The sequence below is a fragment of the Belonocnema kinseyi genome, chromosome 3 (assembly GCF_010883055.1).
Source record: "Belonocnema kinseyi isolate 2016_QV_RU_SX_M_011 chromosome 3, B_treatae_v1, whole genome shotgun sequence".
NCBI lineage: Eukaryota > Metazoa > Arthropoda > Insecta > Hymenoptera > Cynipidae > Belonocnema > Belonocnema kinseyi.
The window spans coordinates 77,561,914-77,573,045 of NC_046659.1; the positions used below are offsets into that span (position 1 = coordinate 77,561,914).

The 11,132-nt window shown below is 25.6% G+C and overlaps 1 protein-coding gene across 1 annotated transcript in view; it reads right to left on the bottom strand.

Moving 5' to 3' along the window:
* Positions 1-10,690, bottom strand: part of LOC117168743 (scavenger receptor class B member 1) — a 160,619-nt gene extending 149,929 nt beyond the window's left edge. Inside the window, exon 1 of the mRNA XM_033354477.1 lies at positions 10,257-10,690. The gene's annotated coding sequence lies outside the window, so the exon portion shown is untranslated. The remainder of the gene's footprint in view (positions 1-10,256) is intronic.
* Positions 10,691-11,132: the final 442 nt, after the last annotated feature.

Sequence of the window (11,132 nt, forward strand, 5' to 3'; positions counted from 1 at the left end):
TAATAGCCATTTTTATGAAGAATTCTTGTGGAAAAATATTAAAATTTAAGAGTTTTTCAAATAATTATTTGATTCAATCATCAGAACGACTTCAGATTTTCCTTAAAATAATAAATATTTATTAATATTTAATATAATATAAAAGTTTAAATTTTTATAAACAAATTCAAAAGTCTTTTTTGTGTCAGGCAGTCATTCGTTCAATATCTTAAAACATTTTCAGTACAAAAAATGTCTATGCGAAAGGGTCAACGTTTTGAATTTGTTTATCTAATTTATTTATGAAAATTCGAATTCTTATATTTTATCAAATATTACTAAATATGTATTGTTTTAAGGAATAACTAAAGTTGTTCTGCCGATTGAAGGGAATTATAATTTGAAAAATCTCAAATTTTAATCTTTTACCACAATAATTGTTTATAACAAGTTATTAGAGCGGAAAAAACTGTTATGCACAAAATGTCATTTTTTCGATAGTTTAAGTGGAAAAATGATTAATAAACAAATAGAGAAGACAAATAGAGAAGACAAAAGTTCGGAGCATCCAGCTCTTTAGAATTTAACGAACTTTATTTCTTAAAAAATTCAAAAGCAAAGCAAAATTGAAATCTCGTAATTGAAATCCCGTAAAGATTATTTAAGTTTTATTAACTTAAATTAATTATAGGTTTTTTAAAAATTGCATGGCACAAGTTGGGGTACAGGTAAAAAAATCGAGAAATTCTTCTATATTAATATAAACTTTTTATATTTATTAGTATCTATCATCTGAAATAATAGAAAAGAAAACTGATATCTTTACTTAAGAAATAATTCATAATATTTTTTACAATGTATTGACAATTCATTGTCTTTTTGTTCAAAAATATAATTCTTTCAAAATTGTAAGTTTAATTTCGAAATTCAAATCATTTTTCTTTAAAATAACATTTTCGGTAAAAAAGAACGTGCTAACAGACCCTATTACTGTTTAAATCTCCTAAATATTCTTTAAAGTCAAATTCTTTTTTTATAACATATTAACAATTTTAAATGAAAAACAATAACACCTCCAACCGCTGGATAAAAGCAATGGATGTAGTATTATTTTAGTAATTCTGCAAATCAGTAGGGCTAAAATGACTAATTTAGGAACTAATTAAAGCAATAAATGATCAGGTATTAGACTTTTAAATTTTGATAGAAATACCATTAGTTGCAATTAACTGACCTCAAAAATTGTTAAGTTAACCACGAGAATGTAAATTATTAACTAATGCATAAGAAACCACAAAACTGTTGTCCTCAATTAAACTGAGGTTATGTGGAAGTTTGAAAGTCTCCTTTCTGGCACAATTAAATTATTATGTATATATCCTGTCCTAGATCAAAGACGGATCAAAGACCTTAATATACCACAGAACTTGCAAGTATATCATTACTTGTAGAAAAATTGAATATATTTGCTACTAATAAAAAAATTTTGAATTTATTATCGGAACCATTCGGTTCTTTTTGGCACTCGTTAAAAATAATCTTTCTTTGACAAGGAACAAACATTCTAGCAGAAAAAACGAACATTTCTTTCACAATTTCACCAAACATTTTGAAAATTCTGTAAAAAAAATATTGCAAACAATTATTGTAAATTTTAATCAGTTTTAATTAACCAATTACACTACATTTTCAACGTGACTTTTAATTTAAAAAAAAGTATTTTATATATGCTTACGATCATTGTTAAAAATACTCTTTTGTATCTGTACGATACGAAGGTTTTCTTTTTAAAAATGAAAAATAAATTAACCTAAGAACAAAAAATTGCTTTGACGTATCGGGCTGTAATCATCTAAATTCTTAGTTTTTTATATTAATAATAATAATAGAAAACTATTGCAAGACTAATCTTATTGGATTTTGCTTTGGTTTAGATAATTAGGAACCAAAAAGAAAGATTGAGTTTGCAAACCATCTATTTTAGACAAAAATTCAAAAAATAAGAGCATTTTCAAAATTTTTGAAAACTTTTTTTTCAATATTTGAAAATTGTATAAACGGCTATTTTTGAAACTTGGAAACTGAAATAATTTATCCTACTAACTTTTTTTGACAAAACGAACATTTATAGAGTTATAGCAATTTTAAAATCCAAAAAAACAAACGGAAATGTGCATGTTTGGCCAAATAACGCATAATATGAGAAAAAGTCAAGAAAAGAAAAACGTTTTTCGAAAGCCCTAAAAGATTATCAGAACAAATTTTTAAATTTTATTGAAAAATTGAACATCCAAATTTTGATGACACAAAAAATAATCAAAAAATAACAATTCCATTCAGCGCTCAAACTATACAAGATACGAAAAAAAATCAGCAAAAATTGTGCATTCAAAAAAGATCTACAAATTTATTATTAATCATTTTTTAATAGAACGTGCAGTTTTCGTTGTAATGGTAAAAACTTTTGATTATATTTTGAAGAAACGACTCAAAATTCCAAAACAAATTAATAGACAAACGTTGTTCACCCAATAAGATTACAAAATTAAATTTTGGGGAAAAACGACACAAGAGATGAAAAAAATGAAGACAAAAGTCATTCATCTAAAAAATATGCACAAATTTATTATTAACTCTTTTTATAAAAATATATATAAAAAAAATAAACAAAGAAGCACGTGATATACAATGCATATTAGAAATTGCAATAATGTAAATTAATTGAAATGATACGTTTTTCAGGATTGCTAAGAATCAAATTGAATGAAAAATAAGAAACAAATAATAATGTAATCATTAAAATTAATTTTTACTTTATTATCCATTATCTGAATAAGCATTTCCAGGCCGAGGTATCGAAATAAATACAATACATTTAATATAGTAGAGTTGAACATAATATAGAAAAGTTCGCATTGTGGAAAAATCGAGTGCAAAGCACGAGATATGTCGTGAGAAAATACAATATAATACATAATACATTATCAAATGCATTATCGATTATTTTTTATGTTTGGGAAAAAGGAAAATTTTGCATGAGGTTAGCAGTTGGTTAATACTACTGCGAAGAAAAGATGTCCATGAAACGAGTTATGATTCTAGCAAATAATCGCAAATTACATCAAGTATAGTGGAAAAATGTATAATAGCACGTCTGCAAGTAAGTTTTGACTTCCATCGGCAGGCAAGGTCCACTGACATCCTGTTGCAAAATTCCTGGTTTGTAGGCAACTGAGCAAGGCTGAAGAGCGAACGGAACAACTGCAAATTCAGGTTCGCACTAGATGTGTTGATCAACTATGTATCCGCTCTAACCTGAGTTTTTTTTAATCAAAGCGAAATATCTGGCAATTAAAACAATTTCATTCGTGCGTATATGCAATCGGAATCCTAGAACCGTTTCTTGCTCCCTCACAATTTATTAAATGCAGCAAATTATAGTTTTTCATTTATTTTTCAAGACCCTCCATTTCTTACATAATTGGTACCGTGATTACATAATCAAAACCGTTTGGTGAAAAATTTAAAAGTCAATTTTCAATCAAGAGTTAAAAAAATATTCTTAACAGAGGAAAAGCGATGTAACTAATATATTTTCTAATATTCCTTTTCCAAGATGCATATTCTGTTTGCGTTTTCGGAAAATCAAACAGAATTTATTACTTTTCTTTCCTTCTGCACATTATTTTAATTTTTCTGAATCATTTTTTTTCTTATGAATTTCGATTTTAATACCCACTGTACAGGAAATTTTAAATAATATAAAAACTTCTTAACCTTGATTTAACCTTTTTCATTGATCACAATTATCTAAATTTTTTGTTTTTTCATGATACTTAAATACATCTTTGAAAATCAGAAACAGTGCATGATTTAGCTTGCATTTTTGTTTGCTAAACGGATTCAACATTTACTTCATTTTTCAATTTTATAAAATTATTGTCCTTTTACTTGCTTAAAATTATATTACGTGTTTGATGTAAATGATTTTTTAATAATAAAGGCCAAAATTCTGTTCCTCACTTTTCAAAAAACATTTTGAAAATGACAAAAGGATAAAAAGAATGAGGTTACATGTATTTATCGATTATTTAAGTTTAATAATCAACAATAAAATTTCTGGAAAAATTTAAAATGATTTATGTTTTATTTTCAAAGATTGATTTTAGGGTTTGTCGATATAAAAATGTTATGATATTTTCTTTATTTGCATTTTTTAAATTTTCAGATAACTTACAATTATTTCAAAAGATATTTCGAAGTTTTGAATAGATTCAAAATAATAAAAAAATTTTTAATTATTTCAAAACACTTAAAATAAAAGGTAGATTTTTGAAGAATTTAAAATAAAATTCTGAATTTGTTTAAAAAATTTTAAAAGGTTTCATGATAATAAACGAATTTCCTTAAAATTTCTGGTACTATTTAAAGTATTTCTTTGTTATAAGAAATTAATTTTGAGAGAATATTTTAGCTTATGTTGGAGTTTTACAGCGAAAATCGTTTTTTTTTCGTAAAAAATCTTTCGATTTTTAAAAGAAATTTTCTTTGCAAAAGTTTCATTTAGGTTGGCCCTTTTTACTGGAAACATCGACAATAATTTCAAAAGAGATTTAAATTTCTGGAACAATTTGATGTTATATTACATTTTCCCCCGGGAAATCAATTATTTTAAACCAAAATCATTCCGTTTTCAAGACGATTTACAGTTTCAAATCATTTTTTTTTCATTTTATGCTAATTTTTTTCTTAAAAATTTTCTAGTTTCAATAAACTACTTTTAATAAAAATTAGTTGGATTTCCAAAAAGATAACATAATTTCCAACAATTAAAAGTTATGCTCACGATTTTCAAATGCAATTGCCATAGGTTTTAAAGAAGATTTACGATTAAAAACAATTTTTTGTTGTAGCCCCTGTTTTAACGAAAATAAAATCCATTTTTTTTATTTGGTACAAATTTTTCTATATGAAAATTGTTGCAAAATACCACTTTTGAACAATTTATTTTAAAAAATTTCATAGCTGAATAAAGTAACTTTTCAATGTATTTATTTTCGGAAAAACTTTCTTACGACTTAGTAAAAATCAAAAATATTGCATTTGCTTTTTTTCCTTACTTTAGATAATAGATACTATAAAGTGTCCAAATTTGGTATCACTGTTAATTTTATGGGATTGCCTGCGCGCATAGAAAAAATTCGGCTAGTGAAATTTCGATATACGTAGCCAGTGCCTAATTCTATATTCATATTTAAAAATTGCACATGACCAAAAAATAATAATCGCGCGCGTTGTTTTTATTATTATTATTAATTATATTCTTGTTTACCAATTGCGTTCTTTTTGGTTTAGAAAATTCTGCGATGCTATATACTACTTTAAGAAAGTCAAGTTAAAATGAAAATTAATCTTGGTGTTTCAAGTGACCAGTTAATACCATGCAAGATCTTAAAATTTCATTAGCGTTTACGTAGATGTAACTACGCAGATATTTTGTCAAGAAAGGCATCACATTTCACAGGATATTCACTTTTTAGCAAAGAAAAAAGAAAGTTTCGCGATCTTATGATGCATGTAACGAGTCATAAATGTCTTTTCACTTTTATTCAGAATTTAACTACAAAAAATTTCATTCTACAAATTGTATTTTGAAATTCAGCGAAAAAAGAATTCTGTGAAACAATAAAAAATTTATAACTAAAAAAATCTTAATTTTCGGAACTATTTATCCTGGCATAAAAAATGTTACAATAATCAGGAAATTTATACTCTTGATTTGAATGAAGTCACGTTTGGTAATAAATGTATTATTTCCGGAAAAAAATGTTTGCTTCTGTCACTTTCTGGGTGTTCTTTGTCTCGCAACTTTTTCTTTTATGTTAATGTGATAGTTTATTTGTTCATATAGGTCAGTTTAAAGTCTTATAAAATTTGCTTCAAGATAAAGTTGTTCCCCTTCATTTTCAAATTATAAATTGTGCATCTTAGATTATAATAATACAATTTTCAAATGGTAATGCAAAATTCGAAAATTAATCATTCATTCCGACTTAGTTTCAAGATTGAACTTTGAGAATTTTTTGACTTTTAAGGGAGATTTGAAAAATTTTAATTTTTAACGCTTCAAGTGATTTTTTTTTTCTATCAGAAATCAACTTTTTTAGTAGAACAATATATCCATTCACTTTTCATGTTACTTGATACAACATGATATAATACTTATTAATCATATTTATCATCTTTAAAATTGATATAATTTAAATTTATATTTATAGTTTTGAATGCGGAACTGTAGACACACAGCTTAATTTTTAAGGTCTTGAATTATAGTCTTTTTGCTTCAAAAACAAGAATGTGCCTAATTTTGAATAGATAATTTCCTCTTTAACAATTTATAACCATTTGAATATAAATTTAAAAAATGTTATTTTTACTACAATTAACATAGGGTCCTTCATTCTTTCATGGAAAAATGTTGGAAAGCTGAAAAATAACCATAATAATTTGTGTTTGTTTTTAGAAATCACCCTGAAATATTTCAGCTTTATATTCAAATTTGAATGCGAATAATGAACCTTCAGTTTGAAACGTTTAATGTAGTTTTCAATTTCAGATGGTGAAATTTTAATCGTTTTGAATTAGAAATTATTTCAATTCACGCATTTCAAACTTTCAAATATTCAATTATCAACTTTTCTAATTATAAATTGTACAATTTCAATTCTTTAAAATTTTAAATGATTCGATTTTCAATATTTTCATCAAAACTTTTTCAATTTTAAAGATTTAGCAATTATCTTATTTTCGAAATTTGAAATCATTTAACTTCGAGATTCTTTAATACAAAATGAAATTGTTTGATTTGAAACCCTTTGAATTGGAAATAATGCAATTTAAACACTTTTAAAACAAAATTGGTCAATTTAAAGAAATTTCAGAATACAATCTTTTAATTTTGAGAACTTCTACTTTAAAATGTGTCGATTTCAAACACTTTCAATTGCAAACTATTCAATTTTAAATGCTTTTATTCAGAAAATATGCAAGTTCAATTCCTTTTCATCTCATTCGAAATATTGTCCTTTTTTAAATTTAATCTAATCTAAAATTGTTTGATTCGGAACGTTTTCAATTAAAAATCGTTCTTATTCTGTTTTTAATTTAAAGCGCTTTTAATTTGAAATTATGAATTATTGTTTTTACACTTTAGTAAACCCTTAATGTTAAAGCAAATTAATAATACTTTTTACGTTTTTTATTTGTTTAATGAGAGTAAAGAAAAAATAAGTATGTGCGCGTGCGCTTCGAATGTGTGCATTTGCTTGTAGTAGAAAATAAAATAAAATCCATGTGTGAAGTGACCTTATGAAGATACTTAAAAAAAAGAAACTTGTTCTGTGACAAATTATAGGCTCATTATTTCAACTGAATTAAGAGGAAACGAATGAAATGCTTTATTCTAGGAATGATAAATAACTTTTTTTTAATTAGCATAGCATCTAGACTCAAGACTGTCGCTAATAATATTCTTTATGAATTCTGAAGAAAAGATAATAGGACTCACATAGAAAATCAGAAAGATAATTAATTTCTATACCATTTTAATGTAAAATTCCTATTATTGTTAAACAGTAAACTTTGGCAACAAGTCATGAAAATTCTTTGGTAGTTTCCTCCACTTGAAACCTTAAAATTTCTTCTGAAATTAAAAAAATAATCATTTCAATTGCTGTATTGTAGGATCGAGTACTAGAAACTGAAAAAATACAATAAAAATTTTCAGATAAGAGTTACTACAAAAACTTAATTGAAGATCTCTCAAAATTCAATTAAAAATAAATCATTAAAATTTAGAATTTTTTATATTCCAAATGTTAAGAATTTAACAAAACTCGATTGAGGAATTTTGACTATAAGCTAATGAGGAGGACAAGTGAACCTTATCCATATCAGAGTCCAAATGTGGATCACTAATTTTTTCACCGTAAATTGATATGATTATAAAACCGATTTTTTAAAAGAATGTTTAGCTAGACTGAAAAGTGTACATTTCAATCTAAATTGCGGAAAGTCTCAGTATTATTATACATACAAAAATATTATTTTAATATTTAACAAAAAACTATGACGTTTCTAATAATGGCCAGGCTAGGTGTTATTACTTTGAGTAAAAAATCAAATCATATTTCAGTGACTCTTTTTGGTTTAAATATGAAACTTACACAAAATGTTTTAAAACGTATAAAATTTCAGATATTTAATTAGGTTTTTAACGAACTTACACATTTTGTAAAATTGTTGTGGTTTTTAAACAAAACGAATGCAAATAATTTTTTTTTGATAAACATTTGCTGCAAAAAATAAACATGACTAAATTAAAAAAAAAAGAACATCTTTTGACAATTTTAAATTTGGTTCACTATAGCTATATATATTTGAAACCACTTAAAAAGAGATAATTAATAGGCAGTAGAAAAAAAGACAATTTCAATTTTTTTAATAATCCGGGTGGCTGCTTTAATCAAAGAAAAAAATTCCCTGTCATTTCTTAGTTTTGTCCTGGTTTGGAAATTTTTTTACGGTCATCGAAATTAGAAATTTCCTAAATCTGAAATTTTTTCATTTAAAGTTACAAAAACAGAAGTGCAAATTGAAACACACAAAGTGGAACTCGGTCAGATTTTAAACTTATAAAATTATACCTTAAAAAATGTTTAATTCAAATGGTCAATAATTCAAACGTATAAAATGGAAGTTTTTGCACACTTAAATTTAATTTGTCATAAATTGAACAGTTAAAAAATTTATGGTTAAAAAATATCAATCGACACTATCATTTTTAATACTCTAAATTGAAGAATGGATCAATGCATTTTATAATGTTCCAAATAATACCATTTTAAGAATTCCAAGCCATTTTTATCGTTTCAAGGCTTTATGCTTCAAGAAATTAAGTTTTAAATTGTTTAGTTTCTATAATATAATTCATAATAATTGCTTATTCCAAAAAACCATTTAAATATTGCTTAATAATGAAAAAAAAATTTGATGTTGAATAGGTTAAAAATGAAATATTTAAGAGTAAAATAATATTTCAATAGGATTTAAAATTGAATAGAAGCGTCTAGTAGAATCAATATTGTTCAGTTTATAATACTCAAACTACAGTTAAGTTTTAAACATCATTAATTAATTTTAAACGCTCTTAATTTTTAGTTGTTTAAATCTTTAAAATTGCATTAAAAAAATCTTTAAATTAAGTTTGCACGCTTAGAAAGGAATACCTAAAAACGCAAAATTGTTAAAGCAAAAGATTATACAATCATGCATTGAAATAATAAAATTCCCTATCAGAAAATAAATTCACTGTCACTTCCCGGGGTTTCCCGATCTTACAAAATTCTTAGTCATTTCCTAGTTATCCAGATTTCACGGTGCAGCGATCATTGTGCTAATTATTGTAAAATGATATAATAGGGCAATAGAGATTTATGAAATATTAAAATGTACGATTTTTCACATTTTAATTTCATCACAAATATTATGCATTAACTTATTATTTATTTGAAATTAATTAATAAGCAGTTAATTATTTCTTAGTATTTATTAATATATTCACATTTCAATTCCATTAGCTTGTCTGGATAATCAATGATATAATTAGTATAAAAAATTATCACTTTTAATGTACAAACTTATCTTTAAACATCCTCCGTTTGATAATACGCTGAGTTTTGAACTTTTTCTGAGCCTAATCCGCATTTGGATTCTGGATCCAAATCTAGATCAAAATCATACATTGAGAAAAACTATTCTCAAACTGATAATATTTTTTATGAAAATTTTTTGAAATTCGGAAATTTGTATTTTTTATACTAAAGAATCAACCTAACATTTTGTGCGAAATAGACCAATTTTTTATTATTTAGAAACACATTTTTCAAGTTTTAACACAAATTGTTTCTAAAACCCGATCCACATTTGGTTCCTTTTCCCAATATTCGATCCTTCGTGATATCAAAGCCAAGTTAAGATATGAGATTTAATCAAATCTTTGCGCTTGTGGAATTATTGCTTAGATAGAATTACTACATTTATATTGTGACATAATTTCTACATTAATTGAGAAAGTAATAAGTGAATTTGTCATTGTGAACAACTACCCCACCAGGAAGTAGCAGAATTTAGTAAATTGCTCAACTGCATTTGAAATAAAAAATAAGACATTGCATTGCTATAACAAGGAAGCTCCTGTTACGAGAAAATGGACTTACTTTTTCTCTTTTGATGATCCAGTTGGTTGCAACCCTATTAAGCTACGATTATTCACTTTCACACGGTAGAATTTTGTTTGCCCTCTCCTTGTTCTGGTTTATTTATTTTTATTCAGAAATACACTTTCTCAGATAAAATAAGAATCTCTTGTTATCATATCAACAATTAAAACTGATAACAGTTATTCCAAAATTAAGGAAAGGAAAAATAAAAGTCACTTCCTGAGATGATGGTTTTCCTCTCGCACTTGATAAAAGTCACTATTCACTCCGTTAAACACACGGTTATACTAATTTTCATTTTTATTTGTTAATTAATTTTTGATTGATATGTCATTTTTTATGGAATTATTAATGGTGAAAATGTTAATTATGTTTAATTCACAAATTTCCCGAAACTTGTTATTACGTTACTGGACGGGCTCTGTTCGTATCGTTAAAGGAGGGTGTGTAAAAATGAAGCGATTCACGCTTCGTTCCTCGATATAAATCCTTTGCTGCTGCTACGTCATTAGTTGATCAAAAAACGATCTCACACCGACTCGGGAGGCCGGCTGCACATCAAGTGTGAATACATAAACCAGTAAATTCATTTTTTGCATCCCTCATTTCTTGAACTGCAATGTGTCTAGAATTCTTGTACTATAGATTTTTATTTTTATCTAGTACACTTATTAAAAACCGAAAAATTTTTTATCGCATATAAAAATATGTGAAAAAGTAGCGTATTATAACCGCGAAAATGAATAATTAAATTAGATTCGATTTAGTATTGGGCAAGTTACTTTTTTTCAAATAACTATTTACAGTCACGTTACTTACCAAAAAAATTTAATTAGTTACAGTTACTAGGTAAAATAACTTCCAGTTGCCTGA